We start from the raw sequence: 23,703 nt of genomic DNA, 5'->3' as shown, positions 1-23,703 counted from the left end.
AAACGGGCATTGTTTCTCAGTGTTCCTCTCTCTTTTCTCTTTATAGAGAATATTAAGCATGTGTCCTAGGCACTGTGCTAAGCACTTTACATGCAGTAGTGATTTAACCCTCACTAGAATCCTATGAGGTAGGTACAATAGTATTGAGGATGAGCAAGGTTGAGTGGCTTGCCCAACTTACTTAATTAGGGAGCAGAGGAGCTGGGATTTGATTTTAGGTTGGCTGATCCCAAATCCAACTTTCCCAAGTATAGGCCCAGCGTCCATAACCACAGCTCTGCAGGTTCCACTAAGGGTGTGAGTGGTGGAGGGCTTCCTTTTGTCACATCACACTGGGATCCTGGAATTGTCCATTTGTGTGCCCAGAGCTTTGGGGACGAGACACACTGTTGTTTGTGGCAGCTCTAGGCTATGGTGAGAATTTTATGGGACAAGGACACTTGGTGGGTAAGCAGAGAAGGATACAGCAATGGAAGTAAAAGTTGCTAGCACTTAAAAAAAATCCCATTCTTTCCAATTGAGTTCCATCCTCTACCTATTCCTCAAAATAAATAAATAAATATACATCCCATTCCTTCCTTCCTCTGTCCTCCCTCTTTCCCTTGGGTGATTAAGAGCGAGACTTTGGGGCCAGCTCAGTGGCTTACACCTGTAACTCCAGCACTTTGGGAGGTCAACACAGGAAGATTCTTTGAGCCCAGTGGTTTGAAGCTGCAGTGAGCTGTGATCGTGCCACTGCATTCCAGCCTAGGCAACAGAGCAAGACTCTGTCTCTATTTTAAAAAATAAAAAAGCAAGCTGGGTACAGTGGCTCACACCTATAATCCCAGCACTTTGGGTGGCTGAGGTGAGTGAATCACTTGAGGTCAGGAGTTCGAGACCAGCCTGACCAATACGGTGAAACCTTATCTTTACTAAAAATACAAAAATTAGCCAGGTGTGGTGGTGTGTGCGTAGTCTAAGCTACTTGGGAGGCTGAAACAGGAGAATTGCTTGAACCCAGGAGGCAGAGGTTGCTATGAGCCGAGATCACGCCACAGCACTCCAGCCTGGGCAACAGGGTGAGACTAAATTTCAAAGATCAATCAATCAATCAGGCCTGGTGCAGTGGCTCACACCGGTAATCCTAGCACTTTGTGAGACCGAGGCAGGAGGATCACTTGAGGTCAGGAGTTCCAGACCAGCCTGGTCAACATGGCGAAACACCGTCTCTATTAAAAATGCAAAAATTAGCCAGGCACGATGGCCTGTGCCTGTAATCCCAGTGACTCAGGAGGCTGAGGCAGGAGAATTGCTTGAGCCCAGGAGGTGGAAGTTGCAGTGAGCTGAGATCGTGCAGTCTAGCCTGCACAATAGAGCAAGACTGTGTCTCCATTAAAAATAAATAAATAAAAATAAAGTATAAAACAAAAATTGTTGAAAGATAAATAAATAAATAAATAAATAAATCAGAAAGGACCAGATTTTGAAGTCAGGCACACCTAAGTTAAAATGCTTCTTGACTTGCTGAATAGTGTCTGTTCAGCAAACTAACTAGCATTTCCTACAGTCTGGGGCAGACAATCGTACGGAAGTCTGGAAAAATACAGAACATCAGTGTTTTGAGAACCTTGGACCACTCCTGTTCCTGCACCTCAGTCATCAATGCAGAAGCCTGACTTTGCTCTATTAAGATTGGAAACGTACACTGTTGAGTCCCAGTGGTGGAAGGAAGGAGGGTCTTTCTTCCTGTGTTAATTGAATAGAGGATACAGTGGTTAGCCTGGATGCCTTTAGGCGTCCTTGTCTTTTGAGCAGTTCACCTCAGTAGAAAAGAATCTAAGGGAAGATCACTGTCATTTAGATCTGCTGACCTATGTGCCTACCCCTTGCAAATGTCTGCTGGGTACTTCTAATTCCACAGGTCATCAGATGCCTGCTTGGTAATATATGAATAATAAAACCAACTTTCACTTCTTCGTATTTAAAAAAAAAAATGCTGGTTCAGTCACTGACTAGCTGTGTGACCTTGGACAAACCACTTAACCTCTCTGGGCTTCACTTCTCTCATCTGCAAAACTGGGACAGTGACAGACACTAGCTCATTGTTACGTGAATCAGGAAATATACACAAGTAAATGCTTAACAAATAGGTAGCTGTTCTGAATCCCTTCTGCTCCCAGTCTGCCCCTCAATAGCTGAGTGACATTGGATAAGATCCTTCTTCTATGGGCCTCAGTTTCCCAATTTGTACAATGGGTGTGATTGTCTAGGTCAGCGTTTCCTAAAGTATGGCTCACTGGTGGTAAGCTAGATGATTTTTCGTGGTGCAAGGTGAACATTTGTTACTTAAAATTATGAATAGATTTTCACGTATAAGAGAAAAAAATAAAACTAAGATAGCAAACATGTGATTTTTGTGGATATTGTTTGGAATGAAGCCAAGTTAAAAGCAGAGGTTTAAAATAAAAAGCATGAAGTGAATAATAGATCAAGCGGTACACCAATACAGCAGAAGTTGGGAAGGTGATCCGGATTTGGGGAAGTCTGGGCAAGATAATCTGGCTTTGATTATCTGGCTACCCAAAGAAACTGCAGCTCATGAGTTGCTTGCTAGGGGTACCCCTTGGTCCCCCCTATTTTTTTAAGTGACCAGGCCCCTGTAAGCCCCATTGCGAGCAGTTTTGGCTAATGCCTCTTCAGTACACGTTGCAAAAATAATACAAATAACTCATCCTAGGACTTCAAACATGCCACCTGAGATGTATGGTGGAAGATTACAGGTTTCCAAGACGCACCCCCTCCATCATTCCCGTGGCTTAGAGGCTTGCGGGAGAGCGAAGATCAATGCTTTGATTTTATGGGCAGCTGGGCCACGTGACCAGGCCCCAAATCCTTTGCTTTATGGGTTGTTTACACATTCCTGGTGAGAAACGGTTTACATTCTGGGCCCTGAGCGCACTCCTAAATCAGCTGCCGGGTTCCTGCAGTTGGAGGTGAAAGAGATCTGTGTGTCGGTGGGCACCAGGAGGCGAGGGGAGGAACAGAGAGGAGCAGGCTGAGAGGGGCCTGGGGAGGGAGCCCCTCAGGGCCCCGTGTTTCCTGTCTGTGGCACCTGGAACCTATTTCTGAGTCGGCGGGGGGCGCTGTGCAGGGCCTGAGGTGGAGAGGAGCCTGAGGGGCTGCATATGTACCATATACAGGATGTGCTGGGCTGGCACTCCGTGCAGGCACTTGGCACATGTTAGCTCACTGGGTTCCTACAACAGCCCTGGGAGGTTGGGGTTATTCCCATTTTCAGATGAGGAATCAGATACTCAGGGAAGTAAAGCAACCTGTTCCCTATTACATAGCTGAGGAGTGTCAGAGAAGGACACTCGAACCCTGCTCTGACCAAGGCAAAGGCTGTGGTCTCGCCACTCTGCTTTCTTGTCGCTGGGGCTCCAAAGGAGGCGATTTGGGTTGGAACTTAGGAGATGCCTCCTGGAATGGGGAGGGAGGATGAGGAGGAGGTGATTCCTGTCTGGGTTTTGTGACTTGGCCAAGTCACTGTCTGAGAATCCCGGGTCACACAATTGACCTTATGGATCTGGTGCACAAGATCCCCTGGAAATCATCTGGGCAAGTTCAAGGCGACCCAGTGGGCCCCTGCTTGTCCCTCCCCTCCTCATTCCCTCCTTCCTCTTCTTTCTCCCAGTTACCCTTCTCCTCCTACCCCCTCCACCCTGAGAGGGTCCTTACGGTCCATTTGTTTTTCTTGGTCCCAGTTCTGCCCTTGGCAGCTGTGTGGGCTCCTAGGAAGCTGCTCAGATGCTGGGGCAGCTCTCAGCCCCCTGAGTCTTCTCCAAGCCATCCAGCCCCAGTGCCTCAGCAGTTCCCCAAGTGACGTGGCTTCGAGCCCCTTCCTCATCTTGGCTGCTGCCTTCTGAGGTCAGAGCAGGAAGATGACCAATAGTTGGCAAGGGGAGTTAGCAAGCAGCCTGGGTAAGGAATGTTCTTCTCTCTCTGGATCGAGAGGCAGCCAGGAGTTGTGGAAAGTGTGCAGGCTCCAAAGAGGGTGGCACAGACATGGATTAATGCCCTATTTCAACACTGAATCACCTGGCTCAAGGCACTTGACTCTCCCAGCCATGGTTTTCTCCTCTGTAAAGTAGAAGTAACAATTGTAGCAGACATCCATGCTTTGTGCTGCCCAGCAGCCTTCCACCTTCCACCTGGTATCCCTAGATTCCCGTCAAGGTCCCTTCCTCTCCCACTCTCAACCTATATGATTTGGGTGTAAGCTCATCCCTGGCTCAGGGACTAAGGTACTGAGCACTTCCCTCAAACTACCCGCTCCCTCCCACAGTGATTGGTTAAGGAATGGGCACTTTTGAGAACAGAACAACCCATGGAGCAGAGCCATGCCAGGAGATGGCATTATTATTTGAGTGTCCACATTAAGCTGTACCAGAAGCCAGATTCTTTTGACTTTTCAGATAGATACACAGACTAATAAATTCCCTGTGGAAGATGAATCACAAAAATGGCCTCATTTCTCTACTCCTCCCTGTGTTCTCCCACCTTCTTGCAATATGGCTTTACAGCAATTCTTATCAAAAGGTGGGATTTATTTCCTTCCTCCCTGAATTTGGGTTGCTGTTGTGGTTTGCTTTGGCCGATAGAAGGTGGCAGAAGTGATGGAGGGCCAGTTCTGAGCATGCCCTTCCAAGAGCTTTGCACGCTTACGTTGGTTCTCTTGGACCTGTGAACAAGCCTGAGCTAGCCTGCCAGAGGTGTGGAGACCCAGTTGTCCCAGCCAAGGCCATCCTGGACCAACCTACAGTCAGCTAGCTGGAAATGCATGGAAGAGCTCAGCCAAGAACAGCAGAGCTGACTGCAGAGGCTGAGCCCAGGGAGACCACAAGAACCACCCAGCTCGCTGTAGATTCATGACCAAGAATAAATACTTAACTGTTTTTGTTTTTTGTTTTGAGATGGAGTCTCACTCTGTCACCCAGGCTGGAGTGAAGTGGCACAATCTCGGCTCACTGCAACTCTGCCTCCTGGTTCAAGCGATTTACCTGCCTCAGCCTCCTGAGTAGCTGGGACTAGAGGCTCATGCCACCACTCCCAGCTAATTTTTGGAGAATAAATACTTACTGTTTTAAATGTTGCATTTTGGGGTGGTTGATTATGCACCAATAACTGATATATTCCTTGTTTGCTTAAATTAGTCCTGGTTGGTTTTTCTGTCATTTTCAATTAGAAAATCCCAGGTGATGCAATGGTAATACCTACCTCATAGGACTGCTCTGAAGATTGGACGTGACATTGGCAGAGTGGCTGGCACACTTGGGGAGGAGTCAGTAAACAATAGCTATTGCCATTATTCCCTGTTCATCCTCCCAGCTGCTCCCTCATCCACGTCCTCCAACCATAGGCAGCAAGTCCTCTGCCAGTGTGGATAGTGGAGGTGGGCACGCTGGCTGAGGGGTTTCCTGGGTGGCCATGCTGTTGCCACCATGCACTGGGGAGGAGACCAGAGAACCCAAGTTCAGTTCCTGGTCTTCCAGAGGTGAGCCCCTAAGTGCCCCGTGAGCGAATGAGATGCTACTTCACAGGTTGAACGGAATAAAAGTCTTCAACAAGATTTCCCTATGGTTTAGCAACTCCACTTCTGGTATGGGCTGAATTGTGTCCCCGCCCACTCCCCAAAAGTCATGCATTGAAGCGCTAATTCCCAATATCTCAGAATGTGACTGTATTTGGAGCTAGAGGTAATTTTTAAATTACCCTTAAAGAAGTAATTAAGTTAAAATAAGGCCATTAAGGCAGATCCTAATCCAATCTGACTGGTGTCCTTTTAAGAAAAGGAAATTTGGACACACTAAGCCACCAGGGATGTGTGTGTACAGAGAAAATGCTATGTGAGGGCTCAGCAAGAAGGTAGTCATTATTATTTCTTTTTACCAACCAAAAAGAAAGGCTTCAGGAGAAACCAGCATTGCTAACACCTTGATCTTGGACTTCTAGTTTCCAGAACTGTGAGAAAATTAATTTCTGTTGTTCAAGCCACCCAGTCTGTGATACTTTAATAAGGCAGCCCTAGCAGACTAATACAACTTCCTAACTGTGTAGCTCTAGGCAAGTTACTTCACTTCCTAAATGTCAGTTTCCTCATTAGAAAACAAGAATGAAAAAATAGTAGCCATGCCAGAGGGTGTTGTGAAGATTAAATGAGATAGCACGTGTAGCAGAGGTGCCCAGGACCTGACACAGGATAAGAGTAGGGAATATGTTAGCAATCGCTGGTAGCATCTTATTCATTTTAATTTATTCTTTGTTTATTTAGCAACAACTTGTTTATGATGACAAAAGCCATGGTGTTTACTATTCAAAAATCTTATAAAAATACCAAAAAATGCAAAGTTCTGTACAGTGTCAGCCCCTTTTCCACATATATGTAAACGTTTTCAAAATTACAACCATACCATGCATACCGTCTCCTATCTTCCGTCCTTCCTCCAGCAATAGACCTGCAAACAGTTCTCAAGGGGTTGTTATTCTTTTTTTTTTTTTTTTTTTGAGACAGAGCCTCACTCTGTCTCCCAGGCTGGAGTACAGTGGCCCGATTTCGGCTCACTACAACCTCCGCCTCCCGGGTTCAAGTGATTCTCCTGCTTCAGTCTCCCGAGAAGCTGGGACTACAGGCGTCCGCCACCACGCTCAGCTAATTTTTGTATTTTTAGTAGAGACGGGGTTTCACCATATTGGCCAAGCTGGTCTCAAACTCCTGACCTTGTGATCCGCCTGCCTCAGCCTCCCAAAGTGCTGGGATTACAGGCGTGAGCCACCACCCCCAGCGGGGTTATGATTCTTAAATGCCCATTACTCTCTCACTTTGCTGGAAAGGCGGAAAGGGGAAACTAAATGTGAGTTTCAAAGAGAATGACTCTGCTTCCTTTGGGGAAGCTGTTGGCCTCCCTCATTATGGGGCACCAGCCCTTCATACCCCTTCCTGGAGATATTGGTTGGAAGAGGTCCCTGTACATCCCTCCCCAGGCTGGTGCCCAGGCTCTTCCCAACACCCCTCCACCACGCTCACCCCTCATTCCCACTTTCCTCCCCTGTTTTCCTGTCCTGTCCCTCCCAGGTGTTAAATGGGGGAAATTTCAGTCTGGAGTGAATGTTTACAGCTTACTTGAAACCCTTAAAAATAAAAATTCATCATAAACTGACAGATCCTTAAATTTAACTGTGCAAACAGTGCCGCTATAATATTTAAGCTCCACTTGAATGGATGTTCTATCAAAACCACATGGGCTCCCACCTGGTTCCCTCTCTGCGATGCTGGAATTGGAGGAAATGCTGGTGGGATGTTTATTTGGGCTGAAGGCACAGACCTGCTTACTCTGGGTTACCTTTTTTATGGGTGCCTTCATGTGACTTGGTCGACAGCCCTGGGCCTTGGGCCGCATGGAGTTCCTCTGGAGACATAGTGAGCAGGAACAGTGCAGGATTCAGACTTGCCTGGTTTGAATCTTGGTTCTGCAAGTGACTAGCTGCGTGACCTTCAGAACTCTACCTGTCCTCTCCATGCCTCAGTTTCCCCATCTCTAAAATGGGGGGAGGTGTGATAACAGTTCCTCTTTATCAGAAAACTAGATGAGTGGCCGGGCGCAGTGGCTCAAGCCTGTAATCCCAGCACTTTGGGAGGCCGAGACGGGCGGATCACGAGGTCAGGAGATCGAGACCATCCTGGCTAACCTGGTGAAACCCCGTCTCTACTAAAAAAAATACAAAAAAAAAAAAAAAAACTAGCCGGGCGAGGTGGCGGGCGCCTGTAGTCCCAGCTACTCGGGAGGCTGAGGCAGGAGAATGGCATAAACCTGGGAGGCAGAGCTTGCAGTGAGCTGAGATTCGGCCACTGCACTCCAGCCTGGGCGACAGAGCGAGACTCCGTCTCAAAGAAAAAAAAAAAAAAAAAAATTAGATGAGCTAATTTGTGTGATACAGAATACCTGGAATATAGTATGTCCTCAATAAACTCTGCGTGTGTGTGTGTGTGTGTGTGCGTGTGTGTGTCTATGTGTCTGTGTGTGTCTGTGTCTGTGTGTGTCTGTATGAGAGAGAGAGAGAGAGAGAGAGTGGGAGGGAGAGGGCGGGCGTGTGCTCAGGTGCAGTTGATCTAATTCCTGAGTTTATGACACACGGTCACCACTGGTCTGCGCAAAGTCAGGCTCTTACTATGTTGATTCCTTCTCCTTTACCCTCATTTCCCTTGCCATTCTCTGTCCATCCAAGACAACCATTTTAGTCCATTTTAGAGATTTTGGGGGTATATATCCTTGACAAAATGGAATGTTGTTTTGTCTTTCATATGATCTTTTATTGACCTGAGAGTGTGTTACAGATTTTATTGTTTTGCTTTTATTTGTTTGTTTTTTCATTCAGAATGATGTTCTAAACACCCACGTGTGTTGCACTGTGTACGAATCTCTCTCTTCTAACTGTGGTTGGTACAACATGTTGTGCCTCCAGCACGCTCGACCATCTGCTCCTTAACTGATGGACTCCAGATTGCCCCGACTCAGTCCCACAAAGAAAATTGCTTTGGAAATAACCGGACATGTCCTTTATGAACCTGTGTGAAAATTTCATTAGAATATATGACTGGAGAAAAACAACAGATGCTGGTGAGGCTGCGGAGAAAAGGGAACGTTTATGCACTGTGGAAAACCGTTTGGAGATTTCTGAAAGAACTTGGAACTACCGTTTGACCCAGCAATCCCATTACTGGGTATATATCCAAAAGAAAATGAATCATTCTACCAAAAAGATACATGCACTCGTATGTTCATCACAGCACTATCCACAATAGCAAAGACATGGAATTAACCAACGGATTGGCTAAAGAAGATGTAGTACATATAAAGGACGAAATGCTACACAGCTATAAAAAAGAATGGAATCACATCCTTTGCAGTGACATGGATGTAGCTGGAAGCCACAATCCTACATAAATTAATGCAGGAACAGAAAACCAAACACTGCATGTTCTTACTTATAAATGGGAGCTAAACTTTGGGTACTCATGTACATAAAGATGGCAGCAATAGACACAGAGTGGGGTGAGAGGGAGAAGCACAGAGAAAACCTATTGGGTACTATGGTCACTACCTGGGTGATGAGATCAGTCATATCCCAAACCTCAGCATCACACAATATACCCATGTAACAAATCTGCAAATGTATCCCCTGAATCTAAAGAAAAAGTTGAGATTATTTTTAAAAAATAAATATTTAAAATTAAAACTACAAGCAAAACAGAATATTTGACTAAGAATGAGTGGTCAGATAATATGTATGCACATACCTAATTTGATTAAGAACTGTAAACTGCTAACTCATCCCGTTGGCCAATTTTTTTATTCAGGTTCATTTTCTTGTTAATTGTCAAGAGTTCCTTTCTATTCTTGTTAGCTTCTGACAAAGCAAATTATCTTCCTTTCATCTGTCATCTGTTTACTATATCTCCATTATTCTTCGTTGATGAAATTATCAATTTTGATATATTCATACTGGTTTTTTTTTTTTGAGACGGAGTCTTGCTCTGTCGCCCAGGCTGGAGTGCAGTGGCCGGACCTCAGCTCACTGCAAGCTCCGCCTCCTGGGTTTACGCCATTCTCCTGCCTCAGCCTCCGAAGTAGCTGGGACTACAGGCGCCCGCCACCTCGCCCGGCTAGTTTTTTGTATTTTTAGTAGAGACGGGGTTTCACCATGTTAGCCAGGATGGTCTCGATCTCCTGACCTCGTGATCCACCCGTCTCGGCCTCCCAAAGTGCTGGGATTACAGGCTTGAGCCACCGCGCCCGGCCCATACTGTTTTTTCTTACATTGAGTGTTTTTAGCTTTACATTGCTTTCATTGAGTTATAATTTAAATACAAAAGAATATGTAGAGTGTTAAGTATACAGTTGGATGAGTTTGGACAAGCATCTACACTCATGTAACCACTACCACAGTAAAGATATACAACATTTTCACCACCCCAGAAAGTTCCCACTTGCCGCTTCCCAGTTAATCCCCCACAAAAGGCAAATACTGCTCTAATTTTCATCACCATAAGTTAGTTTTTCATACTTTAGAATTTCATATAAATAGAATCTTACATATACTTTCATGGCTGACTTCTTTGATTCAATGTGTTTTTCAGATTCATTTGTGTTATTGCATATATCAATAATTCATTATTTTAATTGTTGAATAGTATATCATAAGAAATTATGTATTCACTTATCTAACCATAGACATTAGGACTATTTCTAGCTTTTGCCTTTTATGAATAAAGCTACTATAAACATTTATAGACAAGCCGTGTGCGTGTGTGTGTGTGGTGTGTGTGAGTACGTAGTGTGTGTATGTGTGTGTGTATTCATTTTCACTCCTAAGAATGAAATTTTTGGATCATAGGATAGGTAGGTATATTTTATTTGTTTTCTGTTTTATTTTGTTTTGTTTGTATTTTTTTTTTAGTAGAGATGGGGTTTCACCATATTGGCCAGGCTGGTCTCGAACTCCTGACCTCGTGATCCACCTGCCTCAGCCTTCCAAAGTGCTGGGACTACAGGTGTGAGCCACCACGCCCGGCTGTTTTGTTTTGTTTTTGAGAATGGGGTCTCCCTCTGTTGCCCAGGCTGGAGTACAGTGGCACAATCATTGCTCAATGCAGCCTCAACCTTCTGGGCTCAAACAATCTTCCTGCCTCAGCCTCCCAAGTAGCTGGGACTACAGGTGCATACTGCCATCCCTAGCTAATTTTGTTTGTTTGTCTGTTTGTTTGTTTTGTAGAGACACGGTCTTGCTATGTTGTCTAGGCTGATCTCTTTTTTTTTTTTTTTTTTTTTTTTTTGAGATGGAGTCTCGCTCTGTCACCCAGGCTGGAGTGCAGTGGCCGGATCTCAGTTCACTGCAAGCTCCGCCTCCCAGGTTTACGCCATTCTCCTGCCTCAGCCTCCTGAGTAGCTGGGACTACACGTGCCCGCCACCTCGCCCGGCTAGTTTTTTGTATTTTTTAGTAGAGACGGGTTTCACCGTGTTAGCCAGGATGGTCTCAATCTCCTGACCTTGTGATTCACCCGTCTCGGCCTCCCAAAGTGCTGGGATTACAGGCTTGAGCCACCACGCCCGGCCCTAGGCTGATCTTGAACTCCTGGCCTCAAGTGATCTTCCCACCTTGGCCTCACAAAGTGCTGGTAATATAGGCATGAGCCACTGCTCCCAGTTGGTAACCATTTTACCTTCAAAAGAAATTGTCAAAGTGTTTTCCAAAGTGTTCTTACCTTTTCACACTCAAAACAGAAATACAAGAGGCTTTCAAGTGCTCCGCTTCTTCACCAACACTTGATATTTTCCATGTTTTAAATTTTAGCCATTCTGGTATGTGATGAGTATCTCACATTGGCTTTAATATTGATTTTCCCTTAAGTCTACTGATGTTAAACATCTTTTCAAGCACTTATTGGCCATTTCTAGATCTCTTCTGCAGAGTATCTCTTCAAATTTTTACACGTTTTGTTTTACATTTGATAGTCTTTTATTGTTGAGTTGTAGGAGTTTTTTATATATTCTGGATGCAAGCCCTTTGTCAAATATGTGTATTACACAATAGTTTCTCCTATTTTGTGGCTCATCTTTTCATTTTTAAATGATCTCTCTCTCTCTTTTTTTTTTTTTTTTTTTTTTGAGACAAGATCTCACTCTGTCATCCTGGCTGGAGTACAGTGGCGTGATCTTGGCTCACTGCAACCTCCACCTCCTGAGTTCAAATAATCCTCCCACCTCAGCCTCCCTAGTAGTTGGGATTACAGGTGTGTACCACCACACCCAGCTAATTTTTGTATTTTTAGTAGACACCGGGTTTCACCATGTTGGCCGGGTTGGTCTCGAACTCCTGACCTCAAGTGATCCGCCTGCCTCGGCCTCCCAAAGTGCCGGATTACAGACGTAAGCCACCATGCCCAAACTGAAATGATCTCTCTTGATGAGCAGGCATTTATATTTTTGATAAAGTCAAATTTATCAATTTTTAAAATAGGCTTCGTTTAGAGGAATTTTAGGTTCACAGCAAAATCAAACAGAAAGTGCAGAGAGTTCTCATTTACCTCCTGCCCACATAAAAACACAGCCTCCCCCACTACCAGCATCCTACACCACAGTGGAACTTCCATGACAATCGAGGAACTTACACTGACACACCATTATCGCCCAAAGTCCATAGTTTGCATTACGGTTCGCTCATAGTTGCATTAGGTGTTGTATACACTATGGGTTTTGACAAATGAAAAATAACATGTATTCACCATTATAGTATCATACAGAGTAGTTTCACTGCCCAAAAATTAATCTGGGCTCTGCCTATTTATCTTCCTTCCCCGCAACCTGTAGCAACCACTGATCTTTTTACTGTCTTCATAGTTTTGTCTTTTCCAGAATGTCATATAATTGGAATCATACAGTTATGTAGCTTTTCAGGTTAACTTATTTCACATAGAAACATGCACTTAAGGCTTCCTTATGCCTTTTTTAGGGTTTGATAGCTCATTTCTTTTCAGCACTGAATGATACTCCATTGTCAGAATGTATCACAGTTTATTTACCCATTTACCTATTGATGGACATCTTGGTTGCTTCCAAGTTTTGGCAATGGTAAATAAAGCTGCACTTTATGGATCTCAGAGTTATTGTGTTTTGTTTTATTTTGTTTTGTTTTGTTTTGATGGAGTCTTGCTCTGTCACCCAGGCTGGAGTGCAGTAGCATGATCTCGGCTCACTGCAACCTGCGCCTCCCAGGTTCAAGTGATTCTCGTGCCTCAGCCTCCCAAGTAGCTGGGATTACAGGCACGTACCACCACACCTAGCTAATTTTTGTATTTTTAGTAGAGACAGTGTTTCACCATGTTGGTCAGGTTGGTCTCAAACTCCTGACCTCAAGTGATCTGCCCACCTCGGCCTCCCAAAGTGCTGGAATTATAGGTGTGAGCCGCCATGCCCAACCAGAGCTATTGTTATAAATATCTGTATGCAGGTTTTTGTGTGGACAAAAGTTTTCAACTCATTTGGGTAAATACCAAGGAGCACAATTGCTGGATAGTATGATAACAGTATGTTTAATTTGGTTAAAAAACTGCCAAACTGTCTTCCAAAGTGCCTATACCATTTATCATTTCCACTAGCAATGAATGAGAGTTCTTGCTGCTCTGTAGCCTTGCCAGCATTAAGTGTTGTTGGTATTATATTTTGGATTTGAGCCGTTTGTAAAAGTGCATGGTGCTGTCTCATTGTTGTCTTAATTTGCAATTTTCTAATGACATATGATGTTCAGCATCTTTTCATATGCTTATCGGCCATCTTCTTTGGTGAGGTGTCTGTTCAGGTCTTTTGCCCATTTTTTAATTGGGTTGATCATTTTTTTATTGCTGAGTTTTAAGAGTTTTTTCTATATTTTGTATAATAGTTCTTTATCAGATATGTCTTTTGCAAATATTTTCTCCAAGTTTGTGATTTGTCTCCTCACTCTCTTAAAAATTTATCAGTATTAAATTTTCATAGATTTTGCCTATTGAGACCTCTCCAAGAAACATATTCACCCCCAAGGTTGTGAAAATATTCTCTTGTGTTTATTTCTGGGGACTTTACAGTTTTTGCTTGTGCATTTAGATATTTGATCCACCTGAAATTAATTTTTCAGTACAGTGTAAAGTAGGGGTTGAGATGGAATTTTTTTCCATACCGATATCTAGTTGTTGCAGACACTTTGTTAAAAAGTCTTTTCTTTCCCCCTTTGGTACCTTTTGTTGAAATTCATACATATTCTGTTGAGTTGGGGTGGAGAGTTCTGTAGATGTCTATTAGGTTCGCTTGGTGCAGAGCTGAGTTCAATTCCTGGATATCCTTGTCAACTTTCTGTCTCGTTGATCTGTCTAATGTTGACAGTGGGGTGTTAAATTCTCCCATTATTATTGTGTGGGAGTCTAAGTCTCTTTGTAGGTCTCTAAGGGCTTGCTTTATGAATCTGGGTGCTCCTGTATTGGGTGTATATATATTTAGGATAGTTAGCTCTTCTTGTTGAATTGATCCTTTTACCATTATGTAATGGCCTTCTTTGTCTCTTTTGATCTTTGTTGGTTTAAAGTCTGTTTTATCAGAGACTAGGATTGCAACCCCTGCTTTTTTTTTTGTTTTCCATGGCTTGGTAGATCTTCCTCCATCCCTTTATTTTGAGCCTATGTGTGTCTCTGAATATGAGATGGGTCTCCTGAATACAGCACGCTGATGGGTCTTGACTCTTGATTCAATTTGCCAGTCTGTGTCTTTTAATTGGAGCATTTAGCCCATTTACATTTAAGGTTAATATTGTTATGTGTGAATTTGATCCTGGCATTATGATGTTAGCTGGTTATTTTGCTTGTTAGTTGATGCAGTTTCTTCCTAGCATCAGTGGTCTTTATAATTTGGCATGTTTTTGTAGTGGCTGGTACCGGTTGTTCCTTTCCATGTTTAGGGCTTCCTTCAGGAGCTCTTGTAAGGTAGGCCTGGTGGTGACAAAATATCTCAGCATTTGTTTGTCTGTAAAGGATTTTATTTCTCCTTCATTTATAAAGCTTAGTTTGGCTGGATATGAAATTCTGGGTTGAGAATTCTTTTCTTTAAGAATGTTGACTATTGGACCCCACTCTCTTCTGGCTTGTAGAGTTTCTTCCGAGAGATCCGCTGTTAGTTTGATGGGTTTCCCTTTGTGGGTAACCCGACCTTTCTCTCTGGCTGCCCTTAACATTTTTTCCTTCATTTCAACTTTGGTGAATCTGACAATTACGTGTCTTGGAGTTGCTCTTCTCAAGGAGTATCTTTGTGTCGTTCTCTGTATTTCCTGAATTTGAATGTTGGCCTGCCTTGTTTGGTTGGGGAAGTTCTCCTGGATAATATCCTGCAGAGGGTTTTCCAACTTGGCTTCACTCTCCCCATCACTTTCAGGTACACCACTCAGACGTAGATTTGGTCTTTTCACATCGTCCCATATTTCTTGGAGGCTTTGTGTGTTTCTTTTTACTCTTTTTTCTCTAAACTTCTCTTCTTGCTTCATTTCATTCATTTGATCTTCAATCTCTGATACCCTTTCTTCCACTTGATCAAATTGGCTACTGAAGCTTGTGCATGTGTCACGTAGTTCCCATGTCACGTGCCATGGTTTTCAGCTCCATCAGATCATTTAACGTCTTCTCTACACTGTTCATTCTAGTCAGCCATTCGTCTAATCTTTTTTCAAGGTTTTTAGCTTCTTTGCAATGGGTTCGAACATTCTCCTTTAGCTCAGAGAAGTTTGTTATTACCGATTGTCTGAAGCTTTCTTCTCTCAACCTGTCAAAGTCATTCTCCATCCAGCTTTGTTCTGTTGCTGGCAAGGAGCTGCGTTCCTTTGGAGGAGAAGAGGTGCTCTGATTTTTAGAATTTTCAGCTTTTCTGCTCTGGTTTCTCCCCATCTTTGTGGTTTTATCTGAGGTCCTACACATCTTTTGATAAATGTATTCCTAAGAACTTTATGGATCTCAGAGCTATTGTTAATGATATTGTTTTATATTTAATTTTTAAATTACTTGTGCTACTGTATAGATAAAATTGATTTTTTTTAAATGTTGACCCTATGTCCTGAGTTTGGCAATTTCTTTTGTAGATTTTGTAAGATTTTCCACACATAAGCATATAATTAATGAATAAAGATAATTTTACTTCTTTTCTAAGCTTTTTTTTTTTTTTTTTTTTTTTTGACAGAGTCTCTGTCTGTCACCAGGCTGGAGTGCAGTGGTGCAAACACGGCTCACTGCAGCCTTGAACTCCTGGACTCAAGCCATTCCCCACTTTATCCTCCCAAGTAGCTGGAATTACAGGCATGTACAGCCATTCTTGGCTAACTTTTTGTAGAGACAGGGTCTCACCATGTTTCCCAGTCTCGTCTGCAACTCCTGGGATCAAGCAGTCCTCCCACCTCAGTCTCCCACAGGGCTGAGATAATAGGTGTGAGCAACTGAGCCTGGCCCTTTATGCCTTTTATTCATTTTTCTCATCTTGTTTCAATGGCTAGAATTACCACTATTATGTTGAATACAAGTGAAAGGGAACATCTTGACTTTGTTCTTAATTTTGAGGAGAAAGCATTTAGGGTTTTGGTTTTTGTTTTTGTTTTGAGATAGGGCCTTACTGTGTCATCCAGGCTGAGGTGTAGTAACACAATGAGAGCTCACTGCAGCAGCCTCAAACTCATGTGCTCAAGTGATCCTCCCACCTCAGCCATCCAGGTAGCTGGGACTACAGGCATGCACCACCACACCCAGCTGATTTTTAAATTTTTCTTTTGTAGAGACAGGGTTTTGCCATGTTGCTCAGGCTGGTATCGAATCCTTGGCCTCAAGTGATCCTCTTGTCTTGGCCTCCCAAAGAGCTGGCATTACAGGCATGAGTCATTATGCCAGCCAGCGTTCAGCTTTTTGATATTTATTATTATGTTAGCTGTAGGCTTCTTACAGATGCCTGTATCAGACTGAGGATGTTCCCTTCCATTGAAAATTGTTATTGTTTTAAATAATCATGATTAGATGTTGAATTTTGCTAAACACATTTTCTTCATCTATTGAGATAATCCTATGATTTTTCCTCCCTTATTCTATTAATGCGATGAATTATATTTATTGCCTTTTAAATGTTGAACCAAACTTGTAGCCCTGAGATGCATCCCATTCAGTTTTGATGTATTATCCTTTTCTGGTGGGGTGGGAGGGCTGAGAAATTTTACTTTATTTCATTTTATTTTTTATTTCAATAGGTTTTGGGGGAGCAGGTGGTGTTTGGTTACATGGATAAGCTCTTTAGTGGTGATTTCTGAGATTTTGGTGCACCCATCACCCAAGCAGTACACTGTATCCAATGTGCAGTCTTTCATCCTTCACCCCTGTCCTACCTTTCCCCTTGAGTTCCTGAAGTCCATTGTATCCTTCTTATGCCTTTGTGTCCTAATAGCTTAACTAAACAATGTTTGGTTTCCCATTCCTGTGCTACTTCACTTAGAATAATGGTCTCTAGTTCCATCCAGGTTGCTGCAAATGCCATTATTTCATTCCTTTTTATAGCTGAGTATTATTCCATGGTGTATATATATATACATTTTCTTTATCCACTTGTTGGTTGATGGGTGATATAGTTTGGCTGTGTCCTCACCCAAATCTCGTCTTGAATTGTAGCTCCCAGAATTCCCACATGTTGTGGGAGGGCCCTGGTGGGAGATAATTGAATCATGAGGGCGGTTTCCGCTATACTGTTCTTGTGGTAGTGAATAAGTCTCACAAGATCTGATGGGTTTTTTTTTGTTTTTTTTTTTTTTTTTGAGACGGAGTCTTGCTCTGTCGCCCAGGCTGGAGTGCAGTGGCCGGATCTCGGCTCACTTCAAGCTCCGCCTCCCAGGTTCACGCCATTCTAAGGGGTTTTCCTTTTCTCTTGCCTCTCACTCTGTCTCGCCTGCTGCCATGTGAGACGTGCCTTTCACCTTCTGCCATGATTGGGAGGTCTGCCCAACCACTTGGAACTGTGATTCCATTAAACCTCTTTTTTTTTTTTTTAAATAAATTACCCAGTCTCAGATATGTCTTTATCACCAGCGTAAAAACGGACTAATATAATGGGTAACAACAAAAACATAAAGTGGGGAAAAGACACCCTAGTCAAGAAACAGTGCTGGGATAATTGGCAAGCCACATGTAGAAGAATGAAACTGGATCCTCATCTCTCACCTTGTACAAAAATCAACTGAAGATGGGTCACAGACTTTAATACCTGAAACCATAAAAATGTTAGAAGATAACATTGGAAAAACCTTCTAGACATTGGCTTAGGCAAAGACTTCATGACCAGTAACCCAAAAGCAAATGCAACAAAAACAAAGATAAATAGATGGGACCTAATTAAACTAAAAAGTTTCTGCACAACAAAAGAAATAATCATCAGGGTAAGCAGACAACCCACAGAGTGGGAGAAAATCTCTGCCAACTGTGCACCCAACAAAGGACTAATATCCAGAATCTACAAGGAACTCAAACAAATTAGCAAGAAAAAAGCAAACAATCCCATCAAAATATGGGTTAAGGACATAAATAGACAATTATCAAAAGAAGATATACAAATGGCCAAGAAACACACAAAAAAATGCTCAACATCGCTAGTTATCAGGGAAATGAAAATCAAAACCACAATGCGCTACCACCTTACTCCTGCAAGAGTGGCCATAATTTATTTTTTTTATTTTTATTTTTTATTATACTTTAAGTTCTAGGGTACATGTGCATAACGTGCAGGTTTGTTACATATGTATACATATGCCATGTTGGTGTGCTGCACCCATCAACTCGTCAGCACCCATCAATTCATCATTTATATCTTGTATAACTCCCCAATGCAATCCCTCCCTCCTCCCCCCTCCCCCCTCCCCATGATAGGCCCCAGTGCGTGATGTTCCCCTTCCCGAGTCCAAGTGATCTCATTGTTCAGTTCCCACCTATGAGTGAGAACATGCGGTGTTTGGTTTTCTGTTCTTGTGATAGTTTGCTAAGAATGATGGTTTCCAGCTGCATCCATGTCCCTACAAAGGACGCAAACTCATCCTTTTTTATGGCTGCATAGTATTCCATGGTGTATATGTGCCACATTTTCTTAATCCAGTCTGTCACAGATGGACATTTGGGTTGATTCCAAGTCTTTGCTATTGTGAATAGTGCCGCAATAAACATACGTGTACATGTGTCTTTGTAGTAGAATAATTTATAATCCTTTGGGTATATACAAATGGCCAAGAAACACACAAAAAAATGCTCAACATCGCTAGTTATCAGGGAAATGAAAATCAAAACCACAATGCGCTACCACCTTACTCCTGCAAGAGTGGCCATAATTTAAAAATAAAGAATAATAGATGCTGGTGTAGATGTGGTAAAAAAGGAACACTTTTACATTGCTGGTTGGAATGTAAACTAGTACAACCACTATGGAAAACAGTGTGGAGTTTCATTAAAGAACAAATTTAGAGCTACCATTTGATCCAGCAATCCCACTCCTGGGTATCTACCCAGAGGAAAATAAGTCATTATGTGAAAAAGACACTTGCACACACATATTTATAGCAGCAAAATTTGCAATTGCAAAAATATGGTATATTATCTTTTTAATACAATGCTGATTTTGGCTTGTCAATTTTTGGTTAAGGATTTTTGTGTCTCACAAGAAATCTTAGTCTATTGTCTTTTTCCTTCCCTTGTTATATTCTTGTCATTTTTGGTATCAGGATTATGCTGGATCATAAAGCAACTTTGAAAGTGTTCTACTGTCCTCATTCCCTGAAAGGATGTATATATGAATAGTATTATTTCTTACTTATTTATTTTGAGACACAGTCCCACTCTGTCACCTAGGCTGGAGTACAGTGGTACAATCTCAGCTCACTGTAGCCTCGACCTCCCAGGCTCAAGTGATCCACCCGCTTCAGTCAGCTGAGTAGCTGGGACTAGACACATGCCACTATGCCTGGCTAATTTTTATGTATTTTTAATAGAGAGGGGGTTTCACCATGTTGCCCAGACTTGTCTCGAACTCCTGGCCTCAAGTGGTCCTCTCACCTCAGCCTCCTGAAGTGCTGGGATTATAGGCGTAAGCCACTGCACCTGGCCTTATTTCTTATTTCAATATTCGATATAACTCACCAGTAATGCCATCTGTGCCTAGAATTTTCCTTATGGAAAAGTTTATAATTAAAATTTTAATCTCTCTAGTAGACATAGGGTTGTTAAAATTTTCTATTTCCTCTTATACGGGTTTGGTAACATGAGTTTGTCTATTTTATTTCAGTAGTTGAATTTGTGGCATAAAGTGGTCTGTCCCTTTTTAATTATTTCAGTATTTATAGGATCTCTAGGGATACCTCGGCTGTCATCTCTGATGTTGGTAATTTGTGTGTGTTTTTTCTCTATCAGTTTAGCCTAAGTACTCAATTTTATTAATCTTTTAAAAACAACTTTTGGTTCTTTTGATTTTCTCCTAGTGTCTGTGCATTTTCTTTTTTAATTTTTGTGGATACATGGTGTATATATTTATGGTGTATATGAGATATTTTGATACAAGCATGTTTATACATTTTCTATTTCATTGATTTCTGCTCTTTGTTTTCTATCATCTACAAACTTTACATCTAATTTGCTCTTCTTTTTCTACTTTCTTAAGTTGGAAGCTTAGATAATTGATTTTAAATCTTCTTTTCTAACGCAAGCAATTAAAGCTAGAAATAAATAACGATTAAGCTATAAATATCCCTCTAGGAACTTTAACTGCATCCCACAAATTTCAATATGTTGTTTTTCCTTATCGTTTAGTTCACACTGTTTTCTAATTTCCCTTATGATTTCTTTCTTGAGCATAAGTTATTTAGAAGTATGTTGCTTAATTTTTGATTTTTGGAAATTTTCTATATATTTAATTGCTCTCAAGAAACTTAATTTTGTTTTGATCAGAGGACATATTTTGTGAGATTTCAGTCAGTACTTTGACATGTATTGAGATTTGCTTCATGGCTCAGCAAATAGTCTATATTAGTAAACATTTAATGTGCTCTTCAAAAAAAATGTACATTCAGCAGTTATTGGGTATAGTATTCTATAAATATCAATTTGTTTGATCATGTATTCAAATATTCTATTTCCTTACTGATTGATTTGTCTGCTTATTCTATCAGTTGCAAAAAAGGGAATATTAACATCACCTACATATTTGTGGATTTCTCTTATTTCTCATTGAGAATTGAGAAATTATTATATCATCGTGATTTTAACTTTCTATCTATAACATGACTGTTTTTGGTAATACTTTTTGTCTTGAAATCTAATTTGTCTGATATTAATATAGTCATACTAGTTTCCTTATGACATAGTTTGTGTGACATATTGTGTTTCATCCTTTTATATTCAACCTGTCTCTATATTTATATTTAAAGTGATTATCTTATAAACAGCATATAGTTGAGTCTTGCCTCTTTTTATTCACTTTGAAAATCTCCGCCTCTTACTGTACATTTAATGTAACTGTTAATAAGTTTGGGGTTGGCCAGGCATGATGGTTCATGCTCGTTCCCAGCAGTTTGGAAGGCCGAAGTGGGTGGATCACTTGAGATCAGGAGTTCAAGACCAGCCTGGCCAACATGGCGTAACCCTGTCTCTACTAAAAATAGAAAAATTACCCAGGTATGGTGGCATGCACCTGAATCTCAGCTACTTGGGAGGCTGAGACAGAAAAATCACTTGATCCCAGGAGACAGAGGTTGCAGTGAGCTGATATCACACCACTGCATTCCAGCCTGGGTAATAAAGTGAGACTCCCTCTCAAAAAAAAAGTTTGGGGTTAAGTCTTAAATCTACTATGTTGTCAGTTTCCATTTGGTCCCTCTGTTCTTTGTTCTCTTTTTCCCGCTTTCTTGGTCTAATTAAGTACTTTTTTAGAACCCCATCTAGTTTAATGACTTTTTAGCTATATGACACTAGGTACATACACGTATGTATATGTATTTTTACTGTCATTCTTTTAATGATGTTTCAGAACAAAGAAAATGTCACAGAGTTATACGTGGTTTTTATCTGGTATAGGGTACAAGAAACAGTTACCAACAGAAGATATTTCTACAGCCCCAAAGTAGCTTACTTATAAATATTTGCAAAATTCATTCTTACGGTACTCATGTAGTTTTGTACTTGAATCGACAGTTTACAGATATGAGTAATTAAAAGTAATCTTTTTTGGTTTGTTTTTTGCTTTTTATTGAGACGGAGTCTCACTCTGTCCCCCAGGCTGGAGTGCAGTGGCGCGATCTTGGCTCACTGCAAGCTCTGCCTCCTGTGTTCACACCATTCTCCTGCCTCGGTCTCCCGAGTAGCTGGGACTACAGGCACCCGCCACCACACCCGGCTAATGCTTTGTATTTTTAGTAGAGACGGGGTTTCACCGTGTTAGCCAGGATGGTCTCGATCTCCTGACCTCGTGATCAGCCCGCCTCGGCCTCCCAAAGAGCTGGGATTACAAGCTGTTCTGCCATCCACGTTGCCCAGGCTGGTCTTGAGTTCCCCTCATTTCTTTCAGAGCCTCTCTTCTCTGGGCTGTAATTACGGCTTCTGGACTTTTTGTCAGAATCGGAATGGCACCATTTGCTATTCTCCCTAGAACTCTCGTATTTTAAGAACCTGAGCTTTTCCTTGGCTTTTTCCTGGTTATGGTGACTGCCAGAAAGTTCTTCATGAAGTTTTCTCTTCTTACACAGGTCCTTCTCTTCAGAATCACTGTGTGATATGCCCTGAACACTTGCTTTTCTTTCTTTTCTTCCTATTTTTTTTTTCTTTATTATCACTCTCACTCTCACTACTGCTTTCTGAAGTCTTAGTAGAGGAAGAGGAGGAGGAGGAAGATGAGAAGGAGGAAAAGGATTTATGTTTTTTGTGTTTATTTCTGCTCTTCTGAAACTTTTTCTTTTTTCTGTCTTTTTTCTTTTATTTTTCTTCTCCAGTCGATCTAATTTCCTAAGAAGTTTCTGTTTTTGTTTAGTTGTTAGTGACTTTAAGCATTCAACTTCTGGATCTTCTTCACCCTCACTTGGAACATACTCCTGTGATGGATCATTTGCAGTCAAGTTTCTCCCCAGTATATTTCCTTTCAGTGCAAACCCACTGTTTCTCATCTTCGCTATTAGCTCCAAGGGATGCATCGATGGCCCTGAGCCATCAGTGGGAATCGAACTTGCATTGATTTCAGAAGGACCAAACAAAGGACATTCTTGATCTGTGTTGACATGACCCCACTGGTGACATTTAATGCACCACACATTTCAAACCTGAATACCCAAGGGCTGATCTCTGATATTCATGTCATCTTTGGCATATTTTTCTTGTGGGGCTCCTTTCTGCCATTCAATTTTGTATTCAGTCTCTCCTTCTGTTTCTTCTTTCTCTTTGTTTTCTTTTTTAGCTCCTGGTGGGGCTTCACACATGAAATTAAGGCCATTCTTTACACATTCATCTCCCATAAGCAATCTATTATCATATGATTCTTGTTCTTTAAGAAATTGCTCCATTAATTCTTCTTGTTTCTTCTTATCATATATTTTCTGTTTTGCCATCCATACTTTTTTGATATTGGATTAGGAGGCAGGATGAAAGTCCTTCTTGCACATGAAGTTGGTGAAGGATTTTCCCATCTTGGAGCTGGAGCTGGGGAAAGCAGCAGCTAAATCTGTAGCAACATAAACAAACTCAACCTCCTAACCGGAACTGCCACCACTGTATATTTTTTAAATGATGGCTCTAGGAATTACATCCATAACTTATAACACTCCTTTTTTTTTTTAGATGGAGTCTTGCTCTGTCACCAGGTTGGAGTGCAGTGGCGTGATCAACCTGGAGTGCAGTGGCGTGATCTCAGCTCACTGCAACCTCCATCTCCTGGGTTCAAGTGATTCTCCCGCCTCAGCCTCTTGAGTAGCTGGGATTACAGGCACCTGCCATCAGGCCTGGCTAATTTTTGTATTTTTGTAGAGATGGGGTTTCACGATGTTGGCCAGGCTGGTCTTGCACTCCTGACCTCAGGTCATCCTCCTGCCTCGGCCTCCCAAAGTTC

General features: G+C 42.0%; 1 pseudogene; it reads right to left on the bottom strand.

The window, feature by feature from the left end:
- Positions 1 to 23,284, bottom strand: part of LOC104660251 — a 36,742-nt pseudogene extending 13,458 nt beyond the window's left edge.
- Positions 23,285 to 23,703: the final 419 nt, after the last annotated feature.

Source organism: Rhinopithecus roxellana, chromosome 3, assembly GCF_007565055.1.
Source record: "Rhinopithecus roxellana isolate Shanxi Qingling chromosome 3, ASM756505v1, whole genome shotgun sequence".
Classification (NCBI taxonomy): Eukaryota; Metazoa; Chordata; class Mammalia; order Primates; family Cercopithecidae; genus Rhinopithecus; species Rhinopithecus roxellana.
This window is presented reverse-complemented; position numbering and strand designations above follow the sequence as displayed.